Source organism: Macaca fascicularis, chromosome 11 (assembly GCF_037993035.2).
Source record: "Macaca fascicularis isolate 582-1 chromosome 11, T2T-MFA8v1.1".
Lineage (NCBI taxonomy): Eukaryota > Metazoa > Chordata > Mammalia > Primates > Cercopithecidae > Macaca > Macaca fascicularis.
This window is the reverse complement of record NC_088385.1, coordinates 54,104,621-54,114,403: the sequence shown is the minus strand read 5'-3', so window position 1 is coordinate 54,114,403 and position 9,783 is coordinate 54,104,621. Positions and strand designations below refer to the sequence as shown.

Genomic DNA, 9,783 nt, shown 5'->3' with positions numbered 1-9,783 from the left:
ACCTGGAACTGTTTGCTTTCCTGTAACCATTTGTCTTTTTAACTTTTTTCGCCTGTTTTACTTCTGTAAGATTGCTTACAGTTAGGCTCCCCCTCCCCTCTCTAAACCAAAGTAAAAAAGAAAATCTAGCCCCTTCTTGGGGCTGAGAGAATTTTGACGCCAGCCATTCTCTCGATCACCAGCTAATAAAGGACTCCTGAGTTAGTCTCGAAGTGTGGCGTTTCTCTGTAACTCGCTTGATTACAACAATGGGATGATTTTTTAATTTTGAATACATTTTGAAAACACTTAAAGACTTCTTTAAATGTTGCTACAAAGACAAAATAAAACCTTGTCAATGAAAACCGTAGAAATTCTCCAAAACTACTAAAACTGTTCCATTGGAGACAAGTCACTTTACGTTTATAAATAAGATAAGCAAAGTATTTTTTTTTTAATAACACGTTAAATTTGATGAATTGATGACAAATTGTTTTTTGGTAAACTGGTCTTTCAGTTGCTTGTGCTTGGGTAAGCTGCCCTGCTTTTCCTGGTGAGTGGGGTTTATAGTGAAGATGCCAGGCTACCCAGTGGCACTGGAACAGGAGGCAAAACCAATTGTTTCTCTCTTTGCACTGCCTGGGCCCTGTTGCTGGTGAATTCAAGTTGCCTGGAGACTGTCTCACTGGGGATCTGGTGTTTTCCTACAATAAAACTTCTCACTCCAGGGTCCTCTCCCATCCTAGGCATCCTTCTAGCATATCTCTAACAGTCTGTGCATTTGTGATTTATGTGTTTGTCAACCAAACCTTAAGGTTCTTGGGCAGCAGCTATGCCTTATCTTTCTCTTTCCAGACCTGGTGCCTGACACATTATATGTGAGTAAAAGGTGACTGTTTAATAAATGGAGGAAAGTGGGAAAGACTTCTTAAAAACTGTGTTATTTTTCCAGGAGTCGTTTTCTGACCCCTTCCTTGTGGGTCCAGTGCCTCTGTGCTTCCCTCTATGATGAGTGAGACAGGTCTTAATCCATTTAGAGGTTTATTTTGCCAAGGATGAGGACGTGCTCAAGAAATAGAGACACAAGCCACAGTAAAATCTGTCCACTTTTTCCAAAGTGAGTTTTGAGTGCTTTAATATTTAAAGGAGCAGGAGGGAAGGGAGGAAAGAAAAAAAGGGAAGGTAGATAAATGAGACAAGTGATACATTCTTTTGCACATGAAAAGAAGAGGGCAGAAGAACAGTCAATAATGTATTCCTCTGGTGCTCAGTGCATCTGCCTTTTACATAAGATAAATAAATGTAAAGGAGAGGCAGAAGTCAAACATGCATTCCTCCAGGCGTGGGCAGGGGGATGATTTCTAGTCTTCTCTTGTCCTGCGCCCAAGAAGATAAGCTGTTAATACACATTCACAGGGTGCTGGGGGCCACCTTGGGAGACACCTGTTTAGGAACAAAAGGAAAGGCTGTTCTGTGTGTGTGTGTGTGTGTGTGTGTGTGAGATTCATTTTCCAAGCTTAACTTTTCCTTTCCGCATAGTGAGTTTGGGGTCCTGAGATTTTATTTTTCTTTCACAATGACAAAGATCATACCTGTTTCCTCGTTCCCCTCCACCTCACTCAAGCAGGGCAGCGCTGCTTTATGGCTCCAGACCAGCCGCAGCCGTAGCGGGGCCTCAACACTTGGTGGTTGAACTAATTGTTTAGTATCTCAAATGAGCCCCTGAAGATCAGACTCAATTCTGATACCTGGTCTTTCTAATGCGACATTTCAAACTCCCTTTTTATGTAAAGATCTTCAAAGGTGACTTATTTCTATTCATCTTAGCTTATTATTCATTATCTTTTGGCTGATGGGCAGCCACTGTATTCAACAACTTCTTTGGAACCTACGTGGTGTCACTGTCCTAAGCAACAGGACAAACTCTACTTTGTCAAAAAAGCAGACAAACTCTATTCATGGGCATTGTATTTCAGCAATTTCTTTCATTTCTATTTTCTTTCTAAAAATAACATTATTGGCCATAACTGTTCCTATATTTTTCACTCCTACTGTATTTGTAACATAAATGGGATTTCCTGACTGTCCTTCATTGCCAAAATAAACACATTTTTAAAAATGTTAGTTTACCTTATCCATGAATATTTAGGCATAATTTATCATTGCTTCACCTCTTTTCTCATTTCTATTTTCACAGAAACAAATTGTGTATTAACATTTTACATTCTGTTCTCTCTCTTCCCTTTTGCATTTTTCATTTAATATTTGAAAACCCTGTATTGGTTCTTGCAGTGATGAAGGGTGCATGATTTTGCCATAATAGAATCTGAAAAAGCTGCTGATGTACAACCTGAGTCCCATTTAGGTAAATCAGTGTGATGACTTCAGGTTTCTATAAGTATTTCCTGGACATTTTCCCAAAGGCCTTTTCTAGAAATCCTTCCTTCCTGTTCCTGTACAGGATTGTGCATAGTTCTGTTACAGCACTTCACACACAGCTGTTTCTCTCTCCTTGCTTTCCTTCTTCACTAGACTTCAAGGATCTTACCACATTTGCATTCTCAGTGCTTAGTGCACTGTAGATGTAACATCAATGTCACTGAGGTCAAGGAATGATTACAAGGGGTCATTTTCATCTCTCTGTTAGTAATAATACCAACAGCTAATGTTTAGTGTCTATGTTCTTTGGACCAGGCATTAAGCTAATCTCACTACATGCACTATTTCATAATCCTCTCTTCATCTCTGTCTGTAGTGCAAATAACTTTATTATCTTTCCTTTTACCAAAAAGAAAATGATTGGAGATTTAGAGAGGGGTAAGTTAGCTTTCCCAAGGTTAGAAGCAATCATGACAGAGTGGAATGGGAACCCACATCTGACTAACATGCGAGTCCATATTTTGACATTACTCTACATCGTTAAGGCATTTCAGTTCACCATAACTTAAAACAGTTTAAAAAGACTTCCTCAGGCCGGGCGCAGTGGCTCACACCTGTAATCCCAGCACTTTGGGAGGCTTAGGCAGGTGGATCACCTGAGGTCGGGAGTTCAAGACCAGCCTGGCCAATATGGCGAAACCCTATCTCTACTAAAAATACAAAAATTAGACAGGGGCGGTGGCGTGCACCTGTAATCCCTGCTACTCCGGAGGCTGAGGCACAAGAATCGCTTGAATCTGGGAGGCAGAAGTTGCAGTGCACCCAGATCGTGCCATTACACTCCAGCCTGGGCGACAGAGCAAGACTCTGTCTCAAAAAAAAAAAAGACTTCCTCTACCAGTATTCTTTTTATATAGGATATGATGGCTACATCCCATAAGCATAATATTTCACAAGCGAGTTCAAAACAAAGCCAGTCTAAGTAGGGGAGCATGTATAGGAAACCAGAAACAAAGGAAAATAGACAGGAAAATAAAGGGATGATCTATTTGGTGCTGGATGGGGAATGAAAGTGAAATTTTTACCTTATCATTGTAATGTTTCTAGGTATCCACCCCTAAATGCCAGCCCTAGTGATTAAGTCCTGAAGACAAATAAAAGCTCCCATCATTTTTCTAGGCAAATACTGTCCAAAGAGTAAAGTAAATTAAAGACAGAAAGAAGGAAAGAAGGCATAGAAGCCAAGCAGCCATTTAAACCAGAGCATCTCCACTGTAGCACTATTGACATTGTAGGTTGTGTTATGGTTTGAATTGTGCTCCTCCAAAATTCATTTAGGAGTTGAAGTCCTAAATCTCAGAACCTCAGCATGTGACCTGATTTGGAGATAAGGTCTTTATAGAGGTAATTGGGTTAAAATGAGATCACCAGGGTGGACTCTACTCAAATATGACTGGTGTCCTCATAAAAAGGGGAAATTTGGACAGAGAAATACACATAGAGGGAAGATGATGTGAAGAGACACAGCGAGAAAACAGCCACCTACAAGCCAAGAAGAAAGGTCTAGAGCAAAGCCTTCCCTAGAACAGAGCCTGCAGAAGGAATCTTGTTTTTGGACTGCTAGCCTTCAGAACTCTGAGACAATAAATTTGTGTTACTTAAACCACCCATTCTGTGGTGCTTTGTTATGGCAGCCTTAACAAACTATTATAGTCTGGTTAACTATTTGTGGTGGAGGCTGTCCTGTGCACTGTCAGATAGCAATACCCCTGGCCCCTGCCCACTAGATGTGGCAGCATCCTCCTGTGCCCAGTTTTGACAACTCAAAATATCTCCACACATCTGCAAATGTCCCTCTGGGGCAACCAGACTAGACTGTCTGACCTGGACACAGCTGTTAATCTCAGCCATTAGATCCATTGCCAATTTTACAGCACTCTCCAGGGCCTGATGTCCCAAGCAGAGCAATATACATAATTGAAACATTTTACTCCATCTGAACAGGGACCTCCTACACATCATGGATATAATGGAAACAAATTCTAATCAACTGAAGATCTACATAAGATACTGAAGAGGATCATAATATGCCACCTGAAAATATACTACTTTGGCTTAAGAATTATTTTGAGCTGAAGACATCTGAGAGTCAACAAATGTAGAAAGATAGCTTTTTGGAGCTTCCTTTATCTAACTGCAAGCAGAAACTCCTGAGAAATAAGGGCTGCAATAAATGCCCTTTCCCAGGGAAATTTTATAGCCATGAAGGAGAAAAAAAGTTGGCACTTCGATGAACCTGCACAAACTTATTAAGATAGCCTTTTTCTCCCACTAGTGTCCCCCATCTATTTACCTTCCCACAGTTTACCACCGTGGAAGCCCAAAACCCTTTTCCTTGTCTTGTGACATTGCCACAATTTATCATTCTTTGTTAAAAATGGTATATAAGCTTTCAGGCTATCTGCTTCTTTGGGTCTTCGCTTCTTTTCTGGAAGATATCACATAAAAATTAACATTAAATAGGCTGGGCGTGGTGGCTCACGCCTGTAATCCCAGCACTTTGGGAGGCTGAGGCAGGTGGTCGGGAGATTGAGACCATCCTGGCTAAGACAGTAAAAAGTTGTCTCTACTAAAAATACAAAAAAATTAGCCAGGCATGGTGGGGGGCTCCTACAGTCCCAGCTACTCGGGAGACTGAGGTAGGAGAATGGTGTGAACCTGGGAGACAGAGCTTGCAGTGAGCTGAGATCATGCCACTGCACTGCAGCCTGGGGGACAGAGTGAGGCTCCAGCTCAAAAAAAAAAAAAAAAAAAAAAGAAAGAAAAAGAAAAAGAAAAAAATTAACATAAAATAAAGATTATATGCCTTTCTCCTGTTAATTTGTCTTTTGTCAGTCTAATTTGCAGGGCCCCAGGCAATGAAATTAAGAGGCTAGAGACAAAAAATTTTTTCATCTCCTATGATGGGAAATCCCTCAGTCATACCCTAGTGGGACTTTATTTTTCTTAAATCTAAACAGTGGCTTACTCTGAAGACAAAAACAATTTGCAAATGTCACCCTTTTGCAAAAGTGCTAGTCTTACCCTTCTACAGGAGCAATTACAGAAGGGAAATAATGTTTCTGTGCTATATGAAAACACAAGCAGTTCACTGCTTCCATATAAAAGCTGTAGAAGAAGGATCTAAGGACATATTCAGTTGAGAGGCAATATTTTAATAAACTATCACAAATACTTGATTATGTTACCATGCAGATAGGTAGTTGTAGTGAGTGGAAACAAACAACCACAGCCATATTAGTGATATAGTTAAATCCTTTCCACATCCTTTAATTCCAGAGGGATTCTAAAAGGTCACATTTTCAGAGCTTCCATAATTTTATTTTTCTCACAGCATGAACTCTTCCTAATGGCAATGCTGCAAGCCGCACTCAGGTGATGAATTTTTCCCAATAGGTCAATGCATCATTTTAAACAACAGGAAACTCTTTATTTTTTGCTAATAGTTTCAGCATGTTTACAAAGTCTATATTATAAATAATTATAAATATGTAAGAAATCCTTTAATAGATCCACCTAATAATTCCATTCTCTCCAAGATTTACCTGGCAGTACTAGCCCATAATCAATCAGACTTTAGTTGTTATTTTTCTCATATTTTAAGTGCTTTTCTTCCTCCTGTCTTCATGTACACATTTGTATATATAGGAAAACAGCTGTTGCATGGCAAGAGTGAGGCTGTCTTGAAGCAAAAGAACCATGGTAACTGATGTTTGACCCCCATAGGCCAGGGTGTTCTGCAGCAAGGTCTTTAAACAATGCCTGTAGTATAGATTACCCTTTACAAAGAAGTGGTCACAAGTCTTGGCAAGAAAATCTGAAGGCGTGACAAGCAGCAGCACATGCTGTACCCTAAAAGCTTGCTATGTAAAGAATACTTTCTGGAGGGTGGGTGCAGGGATCCACCATTTCATGACTGCCCAAGTCATCACTTCTATAATCCCTATTGAATGTTTTTCTGAGAACTCGATTTGTCGGCCTCTTCAGTCTCAGTGTTTTTGCTTTGTCATGAGTTAGAACTGAAAGTAACTGAAAACACGGAGCCTTCCAATCCCCTCCAACTGTTTGAGTTGGCATCTCCTGGGCGTGGCCTTTGTGTCTTCCAGATGACCATCCCCTTGTTTTCTAAGAGCAAATTGAGTTTCGCAAGAATATAGGGTGACTTAAAGGAAGATATGTCTCTTTGGGCCCACCAGGATTGGACTTTGCCTCCCGAAGGAAAAGTTTATAGCTCTATCATTCTGAAAGAATTGTTTCCCAAAGCTTCGTCACTTACAGTAGAGGAATTATTAAACACCAAGATAATCTGATTTTATGTTACTCAGGTAGGAATTGCTTTACTTCACACAGTGTGAAACAAAATATGCCTGAGTTTTTATATAGGGGCTCTACAGACAGGACACTCACTCAAGGGGATCTTGAAATGTGATAGGCATTTTTCAGGCAGTGGAAGGGAAGAAGAGTTTTACAGAGAATCCAGACAACCAAACCACAGACAAGAAGGAAAGCCACAATGATGGGAGGGTCAGGTCACAGGACTCGATGGGTGAATGAGCAGCTGCAGGCCTCAGTCCTTCTCTGACCCCCTACATCTCATTAGTCCCATGCAGCATTTTCAATGTGAACCAGCTCTCCCTATCTAATCCTCACTCCTGTGGAAACGTTGGCTCTTCACTGTTTATCCAGCACTCTGTCTGGGGGGTTGCAAGGCAGGTGTTCCTTTTTTCCCCATTTTTACAACAAAACCAAGGAGGACTCAAGAAGTTAAGACACAACACAGGGTTTCTAAGGGAAATTCGTATACCCATGTTTACAGCAGCATTATTCCTAACAGCCAAAGGAGGAAGCAACCCACATGCCTATCAACAGATAAATGGATCAACAAAATGGGATACACAATGGAATACTGTTCAGCGTTAAAAAGCAAGCACATTCAGACATGTGCCACAACATGGATCAACCTTGAAGACATTATGCTAAGGGAAATAGTCACAAAAAGACAAATGCTGTATAATTTCACTTACATGAGGAATCTGGAGTAGTCAAGTTCATAAAACAGGAAGCAGAATGGTGGCTGCCAGGGGCTGGAGGATGAGGAAATTGAGGAGTTATTGTTTAATGAGTTTGGAGTATTCGTTTTGGAAGATGAAAACGTTCTGGCGGCCGGGCGGGGTGGCTCACGCCTGTAATCCCAGCACTTTGGGAGGCTGAGGCAGGTGGATCACGAGGTCAGGAGATCAAGACCATCCTGGCTAACAAGGTGAAACCCAGTCTCTACTAAAAATACAAAAAATTAGCCAGACGTGGTGGCAGGCGCCTGTAGTCCCAGCTACTTGGGAGGCTGAGGCAGGAGAATGGTGTGAACCCAGGAGGCGGAGCTTGCAGTGAGCTGAGATTGCACCACTGCACTCCAGCCTGGGCAACAGAGCAAGACTCCATCTCAAAAAAAAAAAAAAAAAAGAAAAGGTTCTGGAGATTGACTCACAAGACTACTGAACTGTACAGTAAAACATGGTTAAGGTGGTAAGTTTTATGTTATTTGTATTTTACCATAATTAACAACTTTAACTTTTTTAAAAAGTTAAAACATTAGTGCAAACACAAGTAGCTACAGTTAAAACTCTTTGAATTCCACTTTTAACTAATTGGTAAAGCTCCCTTGTAGTATAAAGAAGTGAAAACGAAAACAATAACAACAACAACAAAAGGAGGAGGATGGTGACTCTCTTCTCCCTTCCTCTTCAAAATAGTGAAAATGAAGGTCAGTATCTGGAGACCCTCAGAATAAAACTCCTTTCTAAGAGATGGTATTATAAGATACTCTTTTTCTTCTGTTTGTGTTTTTCTGTATTTTCTTAAGTTTTTATAATGATATGGATTACCTTTTTAATTGGAGGAAAAAAGTGCTGAGGCCCTACTAAAACAAAGCTGGTCCATCAACACTGAGATGCTTGGGTTAATCATAACATAAGAATGTTTTGCAAGGGTAGAGTAGCCCTGTTATTTCCTATATGCCACTAGCCAACCCCAGGAAGGCTCTGGCCCCATCACATGGCTGCTCTAGTTCTAGGAAGAAAAAGACACCCAAAGTTCCAAATTGGTCATCAAGTTAGAACTAGAAATCAGGCCTTGTAATCCCCACTCCAGTGCCCTTTGACCTAGTTGACTGTTTCTCTGAAAGCTGGGGTGTTTGTTGTGCAACTAAAGTCATATTTATATGCAGCTCAGCTTCATTTACACCAGTTTCTCCGCCTTGACACTATGAACATTTTGGGTTGGATAGTTCTTTGTTGAAAGGGGCTGTCCCATGCATTGAAGGATATTTAGCGTGATCTTTCGCCATTATTTACCAGTAGCACTCTCCCAACCCTCCAACCAAAATTGTCTCTAGACATTGTTAAATGTCCCCTGGGGGCACAGTTATCTCAGCTGAGAACCACTGATTTACTGCTGGTGAAAATTCATATAATCAGCAAATTTTCTCTTGGACTTTTGCTTCACCAGTTTACGGGACTGAATTTAGAGTCTGAGAAGTTTGTGTGAAAAACAAATCCTGATAAAAATTTCTGGCTTGTTCCCTGGCTCTCCCTGGAGCTCAGCCTTGCTCATACTGTGCTGCTGCTAAAAGTAATCTGGGTGGTCAGAGAGAGATGCTGCTGTGATCGTTTTGGCTGTTTTGTTGATACTGATCTCAGTCTCATCCTTAGCCAAACTTTCTAGTGACTCACCAGCTTTCCTGCTGCCTGTGCCTTTGCCGCGATCCCTTTCAGCCACGACACAGTCCTTACCCATTTCACTCTTCCCAGCTGACAGCCATGTCCTCCCCTTCGATGGCCCTGACATCAGTAGTGGAGAGGGGCCACCCTGGTGTTTCTGTGAGGAGTGAAGCTGCACTGAACTTGCATCAGAAAACCTGGCCTTGACTCAGCCCTCTCAGTTTCCTCATCTTGTTTTCAACATGTCCTACTTTGTAAGATTGTTGTGAGAACAAAATGAGATGACGTATTCTGAGTGCTTAGTACCATATCTGATCAAGACACCCTTGTTTTCATTAGTGTCACTGTGATTTTGAACAAGCCACTTAACTTTTCAGGGTCTCAATGTCATCATCAGAGAAAATAAGGGATTGAGTTGGGCTAATTTGTAGGGTTTCTTCAATGTCAGATTTCAAAGATTATTCATTTTTTCCAGCTGTAAATGGAATAATTAATAATGCCTTACAAGGTTGGGGTGCAAACAAAATATTATGAGAAATACTTTGCAAACTCTATATCATGTCAACATCAGGTGGGTTTGGCCATTTGGATGGAAGGACCATGGGCAAGTGACACAGACATGGGGCCATGGAGGTTGCTGGCCAGAATG

General features: G+C 41.0%; 1 long non-coding RNA gene across 1 annotated transcript; it reads right to left on the bottom strand.

Annotated features, from left to right (window-relative positions):
* Positions 1-1,126: 1,126 nt before the first annotated feature.
* LOC135966094 (uncharacterized) lies at positions 1,127-9,313 on the bottom strand. The gene is made up of 3 exons (XR_010579197.1): positions 9,207-9,313; positions 7,443-7,502; positions 1,127-1,422 (listed from the first exon to the last, which is right to left on the bottom strand). It is a non-coding gene; the product is annotated as an uncharacterized lncRNA (long non-coding RNA).
* Positions 9,314-9,783: the final 470 nt, after the last annotated feature.